Source organism: Bactrocera dorsalis, chromosome 1, assembly GCF_023373825.1.
Source record: "Bactrocera dorsalis isolate Fly_Bdor chromosome 1, ASM2337382v1, whole genome shotgun sequence".
Taxonomy (NCBI): domain Eukaryota; kingdom Metazoa; phylum Arthropoda; class Insecta; order Diptera; family Tephritidae; genus Bactrocera; species Bactrocera dorsalis.
Genome location: NC_064303.1, coordinates 82861768 through 82885494, shown reverse-complemented (window position 1 = coordinate 82885494; position 23727 = coordinate 82861768). Strand labels below are relative to the sequence as shown.

At 37.5% G+C, this 23727-nt stretch overlaps 1 protein-coding gene across 1 annotated transcript in view; it reads left to right on the top strand.

Moving 5' to 3' along the window:
• LOC105222012 (Krueppel-like factor 10) overlaps nucleotides 1-23727 on the top strand; it is a 373089-nt gene that overhangs the window by 345618 nt on the left and 3744 nt on the right. The gene's annotated exons all lie outside the window — the stretch shown is intronic.

Sequence of the window (23727 nt, the reverse complement as noted above, 5' to 3'; positions counted from 1 at the left end):
CCCAATTTAATATATTAACTATTATCATTTTAGATACTAAAAAAATATTCCTTGGTACTCATTAAGGTACCTCATACTTGTATAAATTAAGTGTTTTAGTCCTTTTTAGTTTAAGTATTTTTTATTCCTCATTAATCGATACGGCGATACAACTCGCCTGTTCCACGTCCACCTTTTTATTAATTCTTACTGCCACTTCACTCTGATCTCAAGCTGACGTAAAATGAATTAGGTGCATCGATTGTTGTTGGAGAGCATTCCACTCCTTTGGATGCGAAAGATGCGTTTTCCCGCGCATTTTTAGAAGAACGGGAATTGGCAATAGAAAACATCGGAGAGCATGGAAAGCTGTTGCTAAGACCTCACTCTTGCTTGCGCTCATTTTCTAATGTATGTACCATATGGTATGTATGTATGTATGCCGCTATGGATGCACCGATTGCGTCGGTGGTTTAACCCAACGCACCACACAAGAGGAACAGCACCTTCTATAGCACGCTGCTACACGTTACGTTAACTATTCTCCTTCTCAAGTTCAAAGCGTCCTCGGTTTGATCAGATACTTCGATCCACACCTTTTTTCATTTGATGAACATATGTATGTATAATGCTTGAATTCTCAGAGTTTACTGACAGTGGAAACATATTTGCGTGGTGGTTTGGCTTAAGTTTTACATAGGATTTGGCTTAGTTACTACTGACTACAATAAAGAACAGAATTACTATGAATGTTAAATTATACAAAATAAATTAAACAATGTCATACAAAATTAATTATAATTCAATTTGCGAAATTTCTTAAGATTATCGTGATAATTCGAAAAATTAGCAAGTGTTTTATTTAAATATATATTTTATGTTATTTTAATGCTGTTGTCCTTTGCTTATGATGTTTTGTTTTTTTTTATGTGTTTTGCTTAGAAAAAAATATAGATTTGAATGGTTTTATCTTCAACGAAGATTGCTTTTATGTACCTTTCTGCCATCAATCAAAACTGTCGTGCCGAGTTCTTTTTCAATTCTCTTCTCAACAAACACCTTATCAAATTTGTTTCCAAGTCTTTTATTTCGTCTGATAAAAACTTTATCTCCAACGCTATAAGTTTTAACTGCTTTCCCTTGATTGTTTCTTTGTAGAGTCTTTTCCTGAGTTTCGGATAACTTGTTCCTTATAAAATCTAGCTTTTCTGTCGCGCAATTGTGAAATATATCGGTTGGTCTAGCATTGATGACGGAATGATAGCTACAATTGTATTTGTGCGTTGCTAAAATAACCAAACTAATAGGATCATCTATCTTTTGCTGCTCTTTAATACAGCGCGCAATTTCCAACAAAGTGGAGTGGAACCTTTCTACCTGACCATTGCTTTCGCTGTGAAGAGTGGGTATGAAGAATTGGTCTATCGAAAAACTATCTCTTAGTAAAATTTTAATTGCACATGATTGAAAGGCCTTTTCGTTATCAGAAACAATGACTTTGGTGTTACTGAATGCTAATAAAACTTCTAACATAGCGTATTTGATATCAATCGTAGCTCTTGAAATAATAGGTTTCACGATAGCAAACTTAGAGAATTTATCTATACATGTTAAAAATAATTGCTTCCCAGTTATAAAAATATCCATATGGAGGATTTCTCCTGGAAGGTGTGGGATTGGTGTTTTACCTATTCCTGGGTCGGGGGGTTTTCGTTGGTACTTATTCTCCGAACATATCTTACAATTCGTTATTATTGATTTCAGTAATTTTTTTATGTCTGGAAAGTAATACTCGCGAGTAATTTGGCGAAAGTTTTCGTGTAAGCCACGATGAGCCCGATTGTGTTCCGTTGCTATCACTTCCATTTGGTCATCTTTATTGATTAAATCAATTAAGAGAATCTCAGTATGAATAAATTTAACGCCAGGAAAAGCCGATAATATTACATTTTGTACTTGTGCTAATGTTTTGAGATCGCAGAATATTCCGTTGGTGACGTTAGGGTTAATAATACTTTTCAAGCATTGAAGAAGACTATCTAGGGTGTCGAAGCTGATCGTGTGACGAATCAGTTTTTTAAAAAGAATTTTGGTATTTTTGCTAAAATGATTTGACTTGGAAACCATTAACTGGTTTCTGAATTGGCTAATTGGACAATGAACTGTTTTAATTACTTCACTTAAAGATTCTTCGCTGTGTACGGTTTCGTCTGAAGCAACTTCGCTCAAATTGTGGGAAAACTGCCTAGAAAGCGCATCTGCTACTATATTATCTTTTCCAGGCTTAAAATGAAAAGTTGGCGCAAACTCTTCTATGAACGCTCGCCATCTTTTCATTTTGGTGTTCGGATTTTTCTCTGATATTGCAAATATCAGTGGCTGGTGGTCAGTAAAAATTTTGATATCTCTGATTCCGTACAAATAATGGCGAAGTTTCCTCAATGCCCATACAATTGCAAGTAACTCACGTTCGTTAGTAGCGTAATTTTGTTCACTAGCGGAGAGTGTCCGTGAAATCATTGTAATGGGACGACCTTTTTGCGATAAAACCGCACCTAACGCTGTAGAAGAGGCATCTGTTGTAAGCTCAAAAGATTGGTTATAGTCGGGGTATTGAAGTAAAACATCCTCTGAAGCTAGTATCTGTTTTATTCGCTCAAAGGCTTGAAACGCTTCAGGATTAAAATCGATTTTCACATTTTTTGAGTTGCGTTTACCCACTTGTCCGTTTTCTCCGCGAAGATACACGGTCAAAGGTTTGACGATAGCAGCATAATCTTTTATAAAACGCCGGTAGTACCCGGATAGGCCAAGAAATGAACGTAACGCTCGAAGGGTTTGCGGAAGCTCATAATTAACAATATCATGAACCTTATCCGGACAAGTTCTAATACCTGTTTGAGAGACGAGAAATCCCAGGAACTCTACCTCGGTTTTAAAAAATTTTGATTTTTCAGGCGATACTCTCATTCCGGCATTCTCAAGTTTTTGAAGTATGTGGTCGATGTGTTTTAAGTGCGACTCTCCATCTGGAGAGTAAATAATTATGTCGTCGACATAAACATGACAATATTTCCCTATAGCTTCACGTAAAACATCATCGATGGCCCTTTGAAAAATACTGGGGGCATTCCTTAACCCAAAAGGTAATCTACAGAACTCGTATTTCCCGTTGTTTATACTAAACGCCGTTTTCTGCCTATCCTGCTCACACATAATGATTTGATGAAATCCTGACTTAAGGTCTAATGTTGTGAAAAATTTTGAGTTTCCTAAGTTGGCCAAGATTACTGATGTATCCCGAATGGGATATCGATCCGGAATTGTTTTTTCATTAATTTTCCGAAAATCGATTACCATTCGCAATTTTGGCTTTCCGTCTTCGTCAAAACCCTTCTTAGACACCACATGAACAGGTGAATTATAAGGCGAACAAGATTCCCTTATTATACCTTCCTTAAGAAGCGTAGTTATTTCATTATTTATAAATGGGGCTACAGAAATTGGATAGGGATAACTTCTGCTGTATATCGGTTCGTTTGTATTTGTACGAATTCTGCCTTTAACGGTCGTGTTGTATGCCAAAGCTCTGTTTGGATCAGCAAAAGCGTTGATATTCTTACTTATAATCTGTTGAAACTGAGCTTGGAATTTGGCTGGGACTGTATCTTCTTCTATCGTAATTAAATTTACTTGATCGCATGAAAGATATTGTAATTTTTCTTTACCATTTCGGTAAAGTAAATACCCTCTAACAGTGTCAATTTTCGCATTAATTTGTTTTAAAAAATCGTAACCTATAATACCGTCGAACGTGCTTAAGTTGGAAAGCAGAAAAAACGTTGAGGTATTGTCTAACACATTAATAATGCACTTTCTATTTATCAGATTTGTCCCGTTTATTGAGTTCAAATTGAAAGGTTTTTCTAAAGGCTTAATGCCTTGTAGAAATGAAAAATTCTTTGTGTAATTTTTTGACGTCCCAGTGTCAATTAAAAGGCGAAGCTCCTGACCGTTTCTGCACTTTTTCGTAATAAACGGTAGGAGCGATTTCAGTTTAAATAATTAACTTCGTCACCATATTCCACCCCAACGTCATCATTGTAATTATGACTATATTCGTTTTCAAATTCAATATTCCGACTCAAGTTTTCCTCCTCATTCGAAATAGTTTCTAATCCTTCTGGCATATAATTTACCCTTTGTAGTTTCTGAAAAGGTGAACGATCGGAATGTGACTGTTCGCGATTCCGTTTAAATGTTACTGCCAAATTTGGATTTAAATGCTGCTGTTTAGGGATATAATTAGGTGTGGTACACGGTTGAACTGAATTTGTAATATATTGGTGCTGTGGATTAGGTACGTTTGGAATATTATGACGCTGCCTGAAATAACTTGTATTATTATCAACTTCAATTGGAGCTATTCTATTGGAAGCATTTTGGTTGAATCGCGTACTGGTATGCGATCGGTTATTGCGCTCTAGTTGTTTGTATTGAGACATTATTGGCCTATTGGGGTTAAAAGTATTTCCGTGCGCAAAGGCCTCTGCAAAATCGTATCGTTTATGATTGACTTGGAGTTCTTGAGCAACTGCAAGAGCAGTTGGAAGGTCTTTGGGTCTAGCAGAGAAAAGTATATCGCACAGTGGGCGGCGGAGTCCTGATATAAAAACGCGTAGAGCGTTCTCCCTAGCGCGTTCATTTAAAGTGGCGATGATATCTTTATTCTCGCTATGTGTCATGATCTGCTTGTTTATTATAAGGCATAGTTTTTTATCTACTCTATTGTAGTACTCGGTAATAGAAAGATTATCTTGCCTAAGAATGCTTAGCTCATTTTCCAGTACATATAGCGGCGTTTTATCGGCATATTCTTGATCTAACCTAGCTAATATTGCCCTAAAATTAAGAATTGTGTTAAAGGATGCAAGTGTGGCGTTTGCAGAACCTATAATTTTGTTTCGAAATATGCCCATTGCGATGTAGTATTTTTCGGACCCCTCGGTATAATAGTTAATGGCAAATTCAGCTGCGCTTCGCCAGGCTGGATAAGAAACTGAATCACCACTGAATTCGGGGAGAGACTTTATGAGATCTAAACTTGAACTATTTTCTACAACCAATGGGTTAATCGCGACAGGCAAATATTGTTCAACGCCACGTGGTTGCAATTGATCAATCGCTAAAGTCAAGCGATTTAACTGTTCGGTAACTGATGCCTTATATGCTCGGTAGCCTCATTAACAATTTCTACCACCTGCTCTCTATTAAGAAACATTTCGTCAAATTTTAACTAATTTTTACTAAAAGACTTGGTAGAGATAACTTGATAAGTATAGTAATAAACACAAAATTCTTATATAATTTTCGATTTTGAACTTTATTTATACGGGTTCCGAAAATAATCGTTGTTTTAGAAAATAAAATTTATTGTATTGGATCAATTTTAATACTTTATTTGATTCAATGAAAACAAATAACCTTAAAATTATATAAGAGGCACGATATCAAACACGTGTTCTTTCTTAAAGTATATTTTTCTGAAGATATTAAGCACTTTTGTTAAGCACTTTATCGAAAATCTTTGATCAAAAAGTTAAATATTAAGAGAAACTGTGGTTTGTTTAAATTAGTAATCAAGAGAAATTTGTTTATATATTTTTTACTTTGCGTAATTTACAATACTCGAGCAGGTTCCAAAAACAATCGTCGTTTAGAGAATAAACTTTATTGTGTTTAAATAATTTTAATACTTTACTTGATTTAATGAGGATAACTAACCTTAGAGTTATATAAAAGGCACGATAACAACCACGTGTTTTTTCTCTATCGAAAATTTTTTATTACGCAAAAAAATTAAATATTAGGAGAAACTGTGGTTAATTTGAATTAGTTTTAGACAATATTTCGTAAACTTACTTAATTTGAAAAACAAAATAACATTTGTGCACCAGGTTTTAACTTCTCAATTTTTAAGTAGTTTCGTAGAATACAACACGTATTTTTACCAATTTAATTTTGAAATAATATCCACTTTGAAAATTTTTGAAATTATCACTTACACGTTTTAAATTTATTTAGATTAAAGATGAAGGCAGTCAGAGTTCCTTAGTCCTTTCAGGATTCGCATGTCCTTTCAGCAGTTGTAGGTCCTCGGCCATTCGAGTTGGGCGCCAATTAAGTGGTTTAGTCCTTTTTAGTTTAAGTATTTTTTATTCCTCATTAATCGATACGGCGATACAACTCGCCTGTTCCTCGTCCACCTTTTTATTAATTCTTACTGCCACTTCACTCTGATCTCAAGCTGACGTAAAATGAATTAGGTGCATCGATTGTTGTTGGAGAGCATTCCACTCCTTTGGATGCGAAAGATGCGTTTTCCCGCGCATTTTTAGAAGAACGGGAATTGGCAATAGAAAACATCGGAGAGCATGGAAAGCTGTTGCTAAGACCTCACTCTTGCTTGCGCTCATCTTCTAATGTATGTACCATATGGTATGTATGTATGTATGCAGGTATGGATGCACCGATTGCGTCGGTGGTTTAACCCAACGCACCACACAAGAGGAACAGCACCTTCTATAGCACGCTGCTACACGTTACGTTAACTTATACAACCACCAATCATATGGAGCAAAGTCAGCGAGATGTTTGAAAATCCTGGTAATAGTTATAAGGGGGCTAGATCAAGTTTTCGCTACATGCTTATGCTACATGGGAAGTAGGAGTGGTTGTAGTCCGATTTTGACACTGTAAAATTAGAATATTATAAAAACGACTCGTATTAAAATTATTTCGCCAAAAGGTGGGCCGTGCCACACCCGTCGTCCACTTTTCACACCGGCTCCCACAAAGCCCTCTCTCTCATATACCATTTCTGGCGTATTTAGTTATTGATTTATTGCGTTTTTAGTAGTTTTTATACTCCTGCAACCTGGTGTTAGAAAGAATAATAAGTTGTTTTGTTCACCAAAGGTTGTACGTATCACCAAAACTAAGTACTACATACAGTCGTTAGATGAAGAAAGCTATTATACCCTGTAGCAATTAGTTGCAAAAGTATAAAATGTTTGGTTGCACCCGAACTAAGTCCATCCTTAACTTAATTGTAATTTTTACTTTTTCATGACTTACTTTCTTTAGTGTTGATCCTAGTTTTATTTCTCCCCCTTTTGGTTTCATGTTTAGGGCCATTGACCGTCAGTATAGACATTATTTTTTGTCCCATATAGTATAGTTATTGTACAGTAAAGTCTCGTCGAGTTTAATGAAGCATAATGGCATTAATTTAATTTCATATAATTACATACATTTTAATAAGTTTTTTGGAAACTAAGCATTACTCCTATACAATGGTCAATGTTTTGAATTTTTTTCTAGCCTTATAGACATCGAATTATTGTCTACTAAGCAACTAGATAGACTGAAAGGTTCCTCACAAAGCAAAAAAAAAACAGTTAGTTTAACTTTTGTTGAAAAATTTGGCCTTCCATGAAGCTCAGTGAGTATATACCTGCACTGTATATGAGTCTCTTAAAACAACAGTGTTACCATCAACGATCACTCTCATCTATCAGTCGAAAGGTTTTTACGGTATCTCGGAGGTGTAAAGCGCAGAAGAAATAAAACATTTTCTAAAAGATGTTCACTTATTTATGGGTCAAACTTTCGGTCACCCAGAAGACCTCAAACTCTCAAACACAGAAATTGATAAATTGAAAAATAGGAGAATAGTAAATAATACTACAACTGAAAACGACTCAATTTGGCACATATACCTCTCCGCATGCATTCACATCGTAGATCTCAATCCACAGCATTACGCCATGCCCACAGTCACAATTCAACGCAATGCGATTTATGTTAATTAGGTTAAGAGTTATTACGCTCGATTTGGCCACCATTGCCGGCAAATATATGTGCGACAAGTACATCAACATGCGAGTTTACGAGATACTTACAAATACATGTGCGCTGTAACTCTTCCTGCTGCCCACTGGTGTGTAATTGTTGGCAGCAATGACAAGTTGACGAACACACTTGCAGCTCAATTATTCTACGCTCGGCAAACCCCCCCTCCGCCGCAGATCACCGCCAGCAATCGTGCTGAAATTGCCTAGCCTATGCAACTGCATGTTCGACTGCTTGGCATTGGGAAAGATGCACATAAATTACCAATAATTACTCCCGTTGGATAATTCGGTCCATTGCAGTAATTTGCATATGAAAGGTGCTGGCAGCTCAAACCTTCTTCTTGTGCTGGGGGGTTCAAGCATTACCCAACCGTCGCAACTCGCCAATTACCACCCCACGCACCCAATGACTGGGCGAAAGTACACTAAATTTTCGCTTCCTATCAGGTCTCTTTCGCTGTTGTTGTGTTCGCCGTCGTCATCATCGTTGTTGTTGAAATTTATTCATTCACCCATATAACCATTCATAAATCGTCGTCGGCAGTTTGGACTTAATGTCATGTTGCCCAGTTAGCGAAGTTTGTGTTCTTAATGACACAACTCGTAAGGACTTCGCTTTTTTCAATGGGTCATAATTATTCTGATTTGCGATTCAATAGGTCAACATGTATTATGAAATTAGGTACTCATTAAAACTGTCGTTTGAATAAAAAATTGAGAAAAGTACTTTTTAAATATAAAATATGGCATTGGTGTTCTAGCAACTTGAAACACCCAAGGAACCTAGAGGCATATCTTAAAAAAATCAAATTAGAATCGATGGATTTGAATTTCAGTTCCGCATCCGAAGTTCTACTCATTTTTCGCGATGTAAACCTTTGATTGTACAACATGTGAAATTAAGGTTAGGTTAAGAGGTCGATCCTAACAGTAATCTCACTTGAATTGCCTAGAATGCCAGTCCGTTATATTACCTAAAACTCCTTTATAATAGATCATCGAGCCTATCACAAATTTTTTGAGACAGCCAAAGTCAGTTTCGGCTATGTCTCCTGGTTCGCCAAAGGGAAGACTATCGAGGTGTTTCATGCTCAGTCTTGCAAAGGCTGAACAATGAAGAAGAAAGTGGTAGTCCACCTCAGCCTCCTCCATACAACTTTGACAACTTTCATTCGTCAAGATTTTTAACCTCACCGTATAAATTCCTATTGGACAATGTCTAGTAAGAACCCCTACTATTGCAGGAAGATGAACTTTGCAAACAGTTCAGAAGTTCTCCTTCGTTCTACTCTAGGCCAAAAGGATCCTGTTGTCACATAGCAGCGGGTGGTGGCACTCCAGGCCCATAGACCCACTTGTATAACGCAAGATGCCACTAGAGATCCCAATAGTTCATAATTCAGTGTGAGCGGGGCAAGCGTATCCTCTCTAGAAAGTTCATCGGTTTGCAGTTATCAGTGATTCCGCTTTGGTCGGCTACTCAAACGGTTCTAATAAGGTGATAACTTTATACTAGTTCTAGTGTGGACACACACTGCTCAGCCTTTAAGTGCACTTCGCAGCAATGCACCTGCCGGTAGTGTCCACGGGTGAAAAATGGCATTGTTGGTGTAGTCCACTCTCCACTTTTTAAACACGTTCACTCTTCTTAGCAAGTGTAACCCTTACGACCACCATTCCTCTCATTATTTGGCCTCCATGAAAGCTTGTTATTACGGATAAGCCGTAGATATTTTACCTTATTCACAGGTTGAAGACGAGAGCGTCCGATGAGGGAGAAACCCATTGGACAAAACTTTCACATCAATTTTCACAAAACTCTTTTCCTTTGTTGTAACTGACTGGGTTTCGTAAGCGGAATGGACTTAAATGTTTTATGCGGACATAGATTATTCACTGGACATCGTTTTTCATTATTATTTGAGGAATTTTAACACATTACATCAGAAGATACAAGACTGAATTTTATGGGCTGTGCTTACAATGATCTCAATAAATTTCGAGCAATCATGAGATAAGTGCTAAGCCAAAAGGAGAAAAACTGCAACGCTGAGAAGTATTACTCCTTTGAAATGAGAAGAATTTAGTTTTTGAGTTCTTGAGCACATAAGATGATAAAAAGGTCAAAATAAGGTCCACGGGAGCCCTTGCAGAAGCTTCATATGGAATCAAAGCAATAAAGGAAGAAAGATGTCAGCTATAGCGTTGATTACTCGTATCTTTGAAAGATCAACTTTTGAGCGACGAAGTATCGGCAGAGCGGTCCTATTAGAAAAAACAGTTTTTTGAATGAGAGGAATGATCGCTGTAGAGATATTTTCCTGTTTAGAGAGAAATTCTTTCTAATTTACTTGTATAATAAGCATATCGAAGTGTTGCTGACACAAAACGCTTACTGGGTCTTTAAGCGCGTCTGTTAAACGGTTCCAATGATAAATGTGACTGAGCTGAGCGAGTTACCGTTTGGGCTTCCTTACATACATATCTCTCAGCCATGCAGCGCTCACCATAATAAGCTCTTCAACTGTTACAGTTAGCCACAAACAAGATCACATAAAATGGAGTACATAGAGTATGACGAGCAGTTGTTAAATCTCTGAAATATAAAACTGCTTTATGAGTGAATAGTAAAAGCGAATGTGCGCTATTGTGGGCAACCAGGACAAAATGCGAGCGGGAGTTATTGCCATAAAGCGGATTTTCGTTGTCTATTCTAATAAAGCAATGCCGTTTAACTTTTATCAATGCAATTGAGCTAAATCGAATTCGCTGTGGTCACACACACACGCCCGTGTGACCACGCCACATCATTTGTGGTCTGAGTTTTTTACAATTGAAGAGCGTTTTGGCGAATCTTTGCGAACGGGGTTTATCAAGATGTACTTAAGAAATTAACCCAGCGTCAGCGGCAGCAAACGTGCGCAGAAAATGCAATCAAGCGCGGAAGGACAGCCAGCGTTCAACCAACCGCAAGCGCTAACGCCCAAAAGCGCGCCACAATGCGCTCTCGTATTATAGTTGGTTGGTTTTTCCGCCCGCAAGTTAACGTGACACGAAGACCTCGCATTACTAAAGCTTGTGCTTGTGAAAGGTTCAAAACGATTTTTTACAATAATAACAACAGCACACAGTCCATTAAGATTTGTCGTACCTGACTGTGTGGATAATTGAGCCAGCATACCGCTACGTGCGGCACACACACATACATAAACTTACGAGGGTGGGCCGGGTCACGGCGTCGTACTATTCTATATAGCTCGGACTTATAGTTTATTTGGACCAAAAGAGGGCGTATCTGCGTCGGAACAGTACACCTAGTCCGATTTTCGTGAATGGAAGGCTGTTCCACTGATCTGAAAGATAATGACAACAATTTTCACAAAACTCGATTTGCGTTACCGACTTGCTTACCGACAAACATTCAACACCGATTGCAGAAAAAATTGCTCGATTCTACAATATTATGTAGAAGTTTGCATCTAATGAGGAGGTTATCACCCCCACGGGACCTATTTATCAAACCTCTAAAAAACATATTTTCTTTAGAGAAATTTTACCTCGGTTGGTTAAAGAAAATCGAGCTTAAAGCAATCTATTTTGAGAAAAAATCGTTTTTCCACATTTTCCGTTAATCTAATATATAATTCCTCCTTTTTGGGGTAGACACTGCTTACACGATTATAGCCGAGTTCACAACAGCGCGCCATTCGTTCGGACATAAATCTTTCGCAGAATCTTTCTCACCACCCTCGTATTTGTATGTGTTTGAGACAGCGCTTGCAGTTTCCGCAGCATTTGTAGATACATTTATTGCTTGATACTTATTTCTATTTGTATAAGCGCATTCTTCACATTGTGGTCCGCATTTACCGTTTAACCGCGATAGCATCCTTGCAATTTGTGATAAAATAGTCGACGACCGAGTGGTCAGCCGGCAACTGGCAGCGAGCATACATGGACGTACTACCCACACACACATACACATACATAATAAACTGCTTAAAACTGCCAAACCGCTTGTTCTCTGCTTCGTACGTTCATTTCACGATTTTTTCTCACTTCCAATTTTCAATGGTTTTAAGTTTTCACTTCTTGTTTCCTTTCCTTCTTCAACATACTTCCGCCAGTTATTTGTACGGTAAGACGGATGTATCGCTATTTGATGACTCTTCGTAATCTGTGGCTGAGCGACGAGTGGTGCTAACGGTGCAGTCGTCATTTCGTTGCACTTACGTCGTTGATGACGTGAATGAATTGAGTTGCAAGTTAAAGTTGAAAGAAATATTTACCCAAGAAACATATTCACCAAGGCGCTAAGGTGCCAAGGTCAAAATGATCAGCTTCGGAGAAAAAATTTTCTGAATGTACCATTTTGTTGTTGTTATGTAATAATAGTTTTGAGGATTGCAGATTAGTTGTCAGTGCTTCCTCGAGTAAAAATCTTAGTTCGGTCTGATTACGTAGACCCGATCCGAACCGTGAGCAGTCTATTTTTGTTCTTAAGTATCTCTGAAGAAAATATAGTGAAATATTTTTAACCTCTAAAGCTATAATAACGTGTTTTCAATAGGAACGCTACAAAAGTAAGTCTTCAGTAAGGTTTGCCATTAGGGATATTTGATCCCACAACGAGTCGAAATTTTTAAATATTACTGTCGAAATTCGGAGACAGTGGCCACAACTTTAAGAACGCTACGTCCAATTTATGGTCGTCATAATCGTCCTGTTAGATCGACAATTGAACGTTTGGTAGAAAAATTTGTATCCACAGGCACAGTAAAAAATTTTCCCGTGCCAGTGAGACAAAAAAGTGCCCGTAGTGTTGAGAATATTGCTGTTGCTAGCGCATCAATTGAGGATGACCAAAATCACAGTATCAGTCAAGACCGATACGTTACTTTGTATGAAAATCGCTACCGCTTAACGATAACCGAATATTTTTGAACCAAATTTGAGGATATGGACTTGGACAATATGTGGTTTCAACGGAACGGCGTTACAAGCCACACAGCGAATGTCATAATCGATTTATTGGAAACCAAGTTTGGTGAACATGTTATCACAGCAATACAGAATTGATATCCCAAACAGTTTTGGTTTTATTAAAAAAAAACTTTTATAGTTAAACCACTTACATTGTGATAAGAGCAAATTCTGTCCATCAGTTTGTTTACAATCAGTACACTTCAGTAGTGTGTTGCAATTTTTACAATGGATACAAATACCGAAAAAGAATTTGTCTCAAGTTTTGTATTTGTAACCAAATTTCAGGCGCGGAATCATTGTGAATGTTGGAAAAGGCTTACGATGATTCAGTTCTATCAAAAACACAAGCCTACGAATGGTACAAAACTTTCAAAGACTGTAGAGATGATGGTAAAATCGTCAGGCAAGTGTTAGAGAGATGGCAAGAGAGCTCGACATCTCTTGCGAGTCCGCTCAAATGACTTTGGTTGGACAAAGATACATTTTTTCAAAAAGGGAATCCTAAACAGATCTCTTTGACATGCTTGATCCTGCGAATGGGCTTATGAGTTTGACATGCGAACAAGTCTACAGTCATCGAAATGAAGGTAAAAAAAACGAGTCTAAACCAAAACAAACACACCAAAGCCGCTCAAAAATCAAGTTGATGATCATTGTTTTTTTCGATATTCGTGGTTTGGTGTATCATGAATTTGTTCCGGAGGGACAGACGATCATTAAGAAATTATATTTGGCGTGAGAACATCCGTCGAAAACAGCGGGAATTATGGAAGAACAATTCATGGATTTTACACGATGATAAAACACCACCGCACGAGCCACGATTGTGACCAGTGCCAAAAACGCAATGAATACCACCCATTAATGACCGTCTTCACCAGATTTGGTGAATGTGAAATGTGATACATATTTTGCGTTAAATATTTTGGATTTTTTTTACAGTTTCCAAATACTTTCAATATGTTACAATGTATAACTTTAAAATACAGGCGAGAAAGTAATTTAATGAAATGATGTAAGTTCCAACGGATGATGTAGGTTATGGCATTGTAGATGGAAGTGACGTGAATTTAAATTTGCATAAGTTAAAATTTTTTATAAGGTAAAATGAGAGCCTATATTTTTTATTTTTCATTTATTCTTTAATAACCTATGTACATACTCTTTTAAAGATTTCTAGATTAAGTTAATCTAACCCGAATTAGTCTTGTAAACTTTCGCGGCTTCTATGAGTGGTCGCACTGAATGAAAGCGAAAGCAGTTACATACATATACATATGATATAGTGATGGATACCACTAAGAAGAGCTGTCCACAATCAGTGAGAGTATGGAAAGAGACTTACGAATTTTACAGCTATGGGCCGGGATTATTGTACTAGAGATTAACCTTAGTATTCGGAATTTATGCTATTCACGAATAAAACCAAACTACTTCAACTTCAAATTCTCTCACTCGGTGGAGCAACAATTTCTCTTTACCCTCTTTCATGTCCAAATGATGCGCTCAATATGCTTCTGCTTCTGCACATCACATTGCCAATAGATGTAATACTAGACATAAATGTGGCTTGTGAAGTTCTAGTGGACCACTACGAGAGGATACAGAAAACGACCATTTTAGCTTTGTTATCGCCAGCCATTCCAGAGTAGTAAACAAATATAAGAAGGCTTTAAGCTCGCTGGAAGGTCAACGCCACTTGGTCATAAGACCAAGTCAAAAGACGAAACAGACGAAGACCGAATCTAAAGACTTATTGCATATGACCTGGGAAAGCTTATACAGATTCATATAGCTACCATAACAGGACACTGGCCATTTGGAGAACAAGCGTTAATAATGGGAATGCTTTATAACAAGGCTTACTGCAACTCTAAACTGAAAGTAAGTAAGGAAACGGCTCTACACTGCTTTTTTTATCATAAAACAGACGATGAACTCTTGGAATCCATCAGATACCAAACCTTCAATGTCTATCTACAAAAAGCATACGGAGATAAGTAATTGTATTGAATGCACCAATTGGTTTGAGCACAATATATAAATATAAATGTGATATACATAAATATAAAATCTTACGATAGTGAATCGAAATGAGCCCAGAAACGATATTGTGAGACAACTTACAGCAGAGCTTTCTCAAGGAACAAAACAAGATTTCCGATTTACTATTTACTATTTAGTTTTGGCTAATAATTCGTGGAACTATAAGATGAAACAATACAATTTGTGGTGAGCACTAATTTTACGTAGAGAAAAAATATTGCATACATCGCAATTAGGTCCTTCTCTACCTGGTCTTTCGAATGGAGTAGCGGTCTTCATCTTCCTTTGCTTACCCCGACGGGTTTGATTACAGGAGATATTTCATCTTGCCATCTTTCTGGTAGTACATATTTGAATCGCTTTTTTGTCCAACCTGGAGAAACCAGAACTAAAAGCTCGGTTGTCGCATTGTCTAAAACCTCGTTTGGCATCGAACGGCTCGAAGTGGTCAGTCAGTTTACGCAGTCGTATTAGTTTTGCGCGGATACCAAATTTGGACATAGCAGCAGAAAAGCAGCTCCTCTTCGTGCTGTCAAAAACAGTTTTAAAATCAACCAAGTGACGATGCTCTTTTCACGGGTCTTGGTGAATATCTGATCGGTTGTTGATTTTCCAGCTCTGAAGCCACACGTTGGATCTTCCAACCAGTTTGTTGACTTTGAGGTTTGGGGTCTCCCTTTCAGTGGATTGATCAGTGCATATTTAAATTCCAATCGTCGATCATGCTTTTGACCGACCTTTTAAAATCTCACTGGAAAATCCCAAGCTTTCAGCAAATTCAAAATTCCATATAAATTATTTAAATATGAAGAACTTTGAACTTAGTTATTCAATTGGTCCATCATTTTTTGCGTCGAAGACTGAATTGTTCCAATAAAAGTATTTTCTGAACTTACAATATCGAAAATTTCTAGGGTCAATACAAAATTTACTAATCTTTTGCGCTTTCCACCATGTCTACGAGTATAACTTATGCACATTCGAGTAGTTTGGAAGACTCCATATGTCTAGCTTATCCTCGAACCTTTGATTTTAGCCATCCGTGAACAGTGAAATTCTACAATATGGACGTAAATTATAGATCCTTTCAAAGCTATGTTTGAATGGGGTTACCATCCCATTTGAAAAACTTAATTCAATAGAACTGATAAAAATAAATGTAATATCACATTGTTGTGATAAACAGCAAGCAATTTCAAACTTATCTCACGTTTTACAAATATTTGTCACTGAATTATTATTTTCTTCGTTAATCACACGCGTGAAAAATGAAGAACTGTAAATAGTATTCTATTTCTATGAATAGAAACACGACCCTCAGCTGTCAGTTAAAAATAACGTAATAATGAATGGAGCATGATCCTTGGGACTGACATAAATAAAGTATATTAATCTATCTGCTGTTATATTTAGACACTGTAACCGTTTTGTAACTCACGCACAAATTCGCTAATTTATAACCTAAGCAAATTTCTTAATGCTGGAAACTTGCCGTGAGTTTATAAAATATTTTAATTAACACAAATATTTGTGAAAATTTATTAACCTGATTCATTAAATATTCTGTTCATATGATGATTTTAAAGTAAGGTTATGCCATTTGTTACCATTATACAAATATTATTTCTATTTATTTTAACAAAATCACATTAATATTTAATAAACAAATCACTATAAGCTATTCATACGGCAAATAAATATTCGTAGCGATGATTATAATTCAATTATCTCTTTCACTAACTTCAATTTAATGCACAGATGATTTTTGATCCTTATAGGAGATATAATTGAATTATAAATGAATAACAACTGCGATTTCCAAAATCTTGATTAATAAATTTGTCGGCATGCAATGCAGATAACGCTCACCGCTTCCTGTGCTCTCATCGCATGCCATGAAATGCTAACGTTTTGCACTGCTCATAAATATTGCACGCACACATCCATGCAAACATCCCGTTAAACATATTCAACAATTATAAGTCCGTTGGTTGTAATACTGCGCAGCTTAGTGTTGCAATTAAAATGAACCTCGCTCGGCAAGCAGCGCTGGCACGGAGATGAAGAAGATGATGGGAGGCGCTCGCGCTATTTATGTGCTCTCAGTTGGTAATTTAGTGAGGCACTGCTCTGCTGTACTAAATCAATTTTCTCGGTCGTTTTGTCTGCATTAATAATTCATAGCCAATCTCACTGTCACCTCCAATGGTCGAAATGCCAAGGAGCAGTTTCACAATTTATAACATTCCACTTTGAATTTTCGGACGTGTCCTACCAAATTAAATAACATAAATTTTTAATTGAAATTTACAGAGTCGAGCATAAAAAGGTAAGCGTAAAATGGTGAACTCTCACTGCAACACTTAGAACTGCAGAAGTTTTGGAATCTTTCCCTTGTGTCTTATATACATACACACAAATACATTTATGAATAGCAATAACTGTATATACAAGTATGTGTAATGTCGTGGTGGCGCTTAATTGTGTATTCACCTGGCAAATAATCAGAAGTTTAATATTTCAACTGGCAAAATATTTCAAACTGTTTATGTAGATTTGTGTTTTATGGATAAATTTAAATTTATGTTTGATAATTTCTTAAGATATTCAAGTGAGTTAAAGAATATAGGACTTTGGTTGGTGTATAAGAGCTAGCCCTCCTGCTTTGAGAGTATTCGACGTAGTACTCACCCCGTGGTAAGCAGAGGAACACCGTTGGAAAGACTAAGTGGAGAATAACCTGGCTACACTTGGAGTCTCCAATTGGCTCCAAAAAGCGAAATGGAAGAACGACTGGAACGACTGGTAAGCTGGGTTATAACCGCATAAGCGGTGTCGACGCCAATAAATGACAAGATAAGTACTACATAGACGTTGCTTCGAACTAGTTTTGTTTTATCCGGTGGGGAAGTGTAAAGAGAGCAACATCCGTTGATGATTTGGGATTTATTTTGAAAAAGGAAAATTGCACAGTCTTATTACAAATGTCTTAGATGCTACGATAACGATCACGATGGTTTACAAATTATTTAACCAGTTGCAACATGTTGCCACACATCGGTTTCAGACAAAAGTCCGATAGAGAGTACACAACATAGTTCTGGCAGACTTCTCAAATGAATATGTTGGCTAAATTATAAAAGGATTGTTGGGCTATTGACACATAGCTTACCGCAACTTCCTCTCAAGATAGTCGCCAACATTAAACTCCGGTTTAACAGAGTATGACGCATATCTATTCATTTCACGACACTCGATGAATTCTTCAGATTTTGCTACTTAACTTAAAATGACTTGTTAGGCAAATATTAGAGTCGAGTGTGGAAATTTGTACAAATTAATTACATTGGAGAATTGCTAGGTTTTCGATCTATAAAAATACTCTGTTGAGATATAATAAAATCATATTTTTTCAAAATTTTTGTTTTTATTCAGACAAATAAAACGTATCCCACCACCGACACATACTCATTTTAATTTTTTATTATAAGGTTCCAATTATATTTGGAATAAGATTCGGAAAGATTATTCCGCCTTCATAAGGGTTGTAAACTGAAACTGATTCGATATTTGATTTAAGGACTCAAGTCGTTATTTATTTAAGATACAAAATGAAGCAATAATTTAACACATCACATCTTTTCGATCTTTCGTAACGCATTTTACGTCAAAGTATTTGAATTTCAAGAAGAAGTGCTAGCATGTGGATTTAGATTTCATTAAGGAAGTAATATTATTTTACATTCGAGCGAAAACTATGTCTCAAACTTAGATTACTTTAATCTTAATACACTTGCGAAATATTGACGAAGAAAGCGGCACATTAATGGAATTGAGAGAATGAACTACACCGTAATTTGAACTCTGGGATCTAACATACACATGTAAATGTGTGAGGATTTAGTAGCCAGCATTAAAGAAACAGTATAGAATTAGAAAATTGAAGTACTAGAGACTGAGGAAGCCGGTGTATTTTTATTGAATAACTACCAAAGGCGACATTGCTAGCCTTGTGGTCGACAAATATAAATTCCAACTTGATCAACAAATATAGGAAGATTTTAAACTCACTGTCAAGTCCACTCCACTTGTCTATAAGTTGCGTTTTTGATCATAGGAACATTTTCGGCAAAGAAAACACAGATGAAGTACGAAAATTTTCATGAAAATCTGTGGCGGAAACCATACCGTGCCCGCTAGGGACGATCAAGGTGCAGTTAAAAAAGCAATTTGAACAAATTGCTCACAATAGTTAGAATAGTGGAAAATCTATAATCAAATGTAAAATATCGAAGCAGATAAGGCCGAAATATGGCAAGACCAAAACTGAGGACTTATTCAATAAGTGAAAGAATAGTATATGTAAACTTACAGGTTTTAAGGATAGGATACCAGTCATTTGAAAAACATGTGTTGAAAATGGGAATGCACTAAACAATAATTGCTACAACTGCAGAATCAAATGGATAAAGGAAACGGTCTTGCGCTTTCTCTGAGAATGTCCAGCTCTAAAACATATCCGCCATAAAACACTTGGAAAACTTTGAATGAATGTCTGTAAAAAGCAAACCTGAGATGAATTCATTGAGAACACTAAAAAATTTAAACACAACGATGAAACCAGATAGATATATTATAAATGACTTAATATAGTGTATCAAAAGGCATATCTAGCACTAATTGAGCCCGAAGTGCCAACCTATGCATCACCTCATGAGATATAAACCACAACCACATTGTCTATCTATCAAAAGTAAATGTATTTAGTCCTACTCAAATTTATTTTTATTATGAGACAAATCGGTGTTAATCTCCAATCGCTACTAGGAAAGAAGAAGACCACGCTCTGCGAGAACTAGCGCCAGAAATAACTTTCTACTCGTGTTGTGGTTGTCGGGAGAAAGCATTTTCCTTTTAAGAAACCTTACTGCCCTGATCTAATCCAATTATATAGGTCCAGCTATCGTTGGACCTGATTGCGTTAGGATATATCAATAATAAGAAAATCAATACAACAACAATATTAACTTATTGAAACTATATTTCAAACTCAGAATATTTTTAGTTATAAACATTTTCATACGCATAAATGAATATGCGTCTTTTGTTATAACGGTATATTTGGCCATGTGGCAAATTTACAGATTTCTATAAAATAAGATCTGCTTCCGAATTCCCATTTCCGCCGTTATTACCGCTAAATGTTGAAAGCTATTTGAGGCTTCTAAAATCCAAATTTGTCAACGTCAAGTCGGAAGATTTATGTTTACAGCGTTTCGATGCGCCTTGTTGTTCCACACAAAAACAAAAACCTAGAGCTAAGTTAGAAGCTGAAAATACCCGCTAAAGTAGTAAAAATGACAAATTATTATGAGAGACATAAAAATGTTGCCACAAAAAGCAGATCAACATGTATGTAAACGCCGTCGATGTGCATATTATCATATAACTCGGCGCGTTCGCATAGAAGCGCGCAATTTTTGCAAACTTTCGCTAAATTCATTTCCATATGGAAACTGCGTGAATCAGTACCCACTGCATATGCGCGTAAGTTTGTATGTGCGTGTATGTATGTATGTACATAAACACATGTGTGTGATTGGCTTCAAACTTTGACTGACTGCTTCTGTCTTACGCATACGTAGAGAACGCTATGCGGAAGCTGTGCATTTATAAAGTCATAATACAATTTTACGATATCCACTTTGTAGCATACTTTTCGGCGTTACTTAAGCTTAGAAGTGCGCTCGCAAAGTAATTTGCATACATTTCCCCCGCTTTGCGTACATATGTATGTATTTATCTATTTTTTCACCACTTTCCCTTCCAGTTTTTGCAACAACAACGCTGGCGTTCGATAGAGGGAGAGCATCACAGTACTGCCGCGGCGTATGAGTAACATTCATATCGTACGCATGTGGGGATATCGAGTGGGTGTATACCTACATACATATCATATAATATCTTAAAGCGCTGCCGTTTTTACAACATTTTGAATGCAAATTGAAATTTCACGCTTGTCGATTGACACCAACACACATTCGCATTCGCTCAGTGTGAGTTTGAGCCGCTGCCGCAGCAGTCATCGCAAGTGTCTTCATGGGAATGCCTTTGTGGCTTTTCATATTAGAATGACAATAAAATGGCAATAAAAGATTATGTTAACGGAAATTGATATTTCCAAATAGTACCTTTTGTGTAGTTGCTTGTCTGGTGTATTTGCTCTTTGCTGAAGCTAGGTGTTTGAATGAAATTATTTATGTTCTATGAAATAGAGTTTTCGCTACTTTTTGTTCTTGAATTCTACCACTCACAATAATGATGATTTAATTTTGGTCTATTCTCTCTCCAAATTCTTTTAAGCTTATATAATTTTTAGTTAATTGCAAAACAATTTGGATATTTATAAATCCAGACCCATTCACATGAAAAATACCGCTATGTTGGAATCTAATCTTCGATTGGGCTCTTCTATGTTATTGTTAGCACCGAAACAAAATCTCCCTAATTTCTTTCTGGTTCAATATCAATTTTAGAATACACTTCACCAAATGCACTTTTTGCAGAAAGGTGGGCTATAACAAAACTCTTTCGGGTTGAAGCAGATTTAGGCTGCCCAGGAGTGACATGGATAAAAATGGGCGATAAAAAATATCCATGCCATTCTTGTCTTCATTAGTGGTGTAGACACCACGGTTATAGCCGAGTTAGCAACAGCGCGCCAGTCGTTTCTCCTTTTCGTAATTTGGCGCCAGGATTCCAATAGCAGCCAGGTTTTTCTCCACCTGATCTCTCCAACAAAGTGGAGGTCTTCCTCTTCCTCTGCTTCCTCTGGCGTCGAATACTTTTAGACCTGAAGCGTTTTCATTCGGACGACATGACATAGCCAGCGTATCCGCTGTTTCTTAAATAGCTGAAGTCTGTCAATATCGTTCTTTCTCTCGAAAACGCATAACCCCGACTCATCAGATGATATCAATGTTCATGCCTCTGTACCATATAGCAGGACGGAAATAATGAGTGACTTATAGAGTTTGGTCTTTGTTCGTCGAGAGAGGGCTTTACTTCTCAATTGCCTACTCAGCCCAAAGTAGCACCTGTTGGCAAGAGTTATCCTGCGTTGGATTTCTAAGCTGACATTGTTGGTGGTGTTTACGCAGGTTCCAAGATAGACGAAATTATCTACGACTTCGAAGTAATGACTATCAGCAGTACGTCGGAGCCAAGTCGCGAATGAGACGACTCTTTTTTTGGTGACAGGAGATATTTCGTCAGTTTGTTGACGGCAGACTTTAATCTTTCATAAATTACACTCGACAGAACCTTATAAGCGATGTTGAGGAGGTTTATCCCACGGTAGTTGGCGCAAGTTGTGGGGTCTCCCTTTTGTGGATTGGGCAAAGCACACTTTAATTCGTTGGGCATACCGCCACATTTGAATAGCTCGCCCGGCAATCCACGGCTCCCGCCGCTTTGTTGTTCTTGAGAAGGGTAATTGCTACTCGAACTTCTTCATGGTCTGCCATCCATCAGGCTGGAGAAGTGTTCCCTCCATAATTTAAGTATGCTCTGGGCATCAGTCACTAAATCACCTCGGGGTTCTACAAGAGTATGTTCCGGTTTTGAAACCTTCTGTTAGTCGCCGCATCTTTTCGTAGAATTTTCGAGCATTAATCCTGTCGGCCAGCTTATCAAGCTCTTCGTACTCAGGCATTTCGGCCTATATCTTCTTTTGTCTGCAAATGTGTCTCACTTCACTCTTCAACTCTCGACGTATTGATGTGCGTTTTTTTGCTGCACAGAGACGGATGCGGATGGTGGCTAAACGTTCATCTACCGGAATGAATGACAATATCCGGCGAGGGAGTCTCTCTCCCACCACGAATCCCACACCGAACTTTCGCTGCTTTATATGACCACTGTAATAAATGCCACAATGACCTTTTCGCCTCAGTCCTTGTCCCGTCCATCCCATTTCTTTGACGAAGGTGATGTCCACCTTTATTTTCACGAGAACATCAACCCAAAGGGCAGCGGCGTCATCAAAAGAGAGGTCTCTCATCCGAGGCTATTTTTTACTGTTTATTGGAGGGGTTTTAAGTGGCGGGTCCCAAACCCACGCAGGGGAGGTTTCGCCTTCTCACTTGAGCTCTTCTTCAAACGGATGTTCTTTGGCTACCCAGAGGATACTTGGCCAAAGAGCGGAAATCGTGAGCTGCTTGAGCCATATGTAAAAGGATCGTTTCTGGTCACTCGCAAGTCCATGGCGATCAGAGAACTTTCCCACTTGCGTGAACTTCTACACATGACTCCATCCTCCATAGACAGACGAACATGTCAAAATCGACTGAGCTCGTCGCGCTGATTATTTATACATACAACATCTACCAATATGGATGATGTGATTTTGCTAGGTCGTGACGGCCATATTTCTTCACGAATTTGTACCAAATTTTGTCAGTGGTTCGGTAAGGTTTGTCATTTTATGATGCCACGTTTTACTTTGGTACAACGACTGGAAATTGTCCAAGATTACTAGCAAATTCTCGTTCTCCGGTGGCTACTGCAAGAGCTCCTCGCGCAACTCACACTCATCATAATGCTCCTCAGCGCGTTATTCAACGCATAATTGGAAAATTAGAAAAGGAAATATCGCTGTTGTTCAGGTCAGTGTTGAGGCCAATCCAAATCTGTCGATTCAATGTCGTTCTGCTCAGTGGGGTCTCTCTCCGATGACAATATAACCAATTTCCTGGTTGGATTTGATTGAATGTATTTTCGCGAGAAATTTAAATTAAAA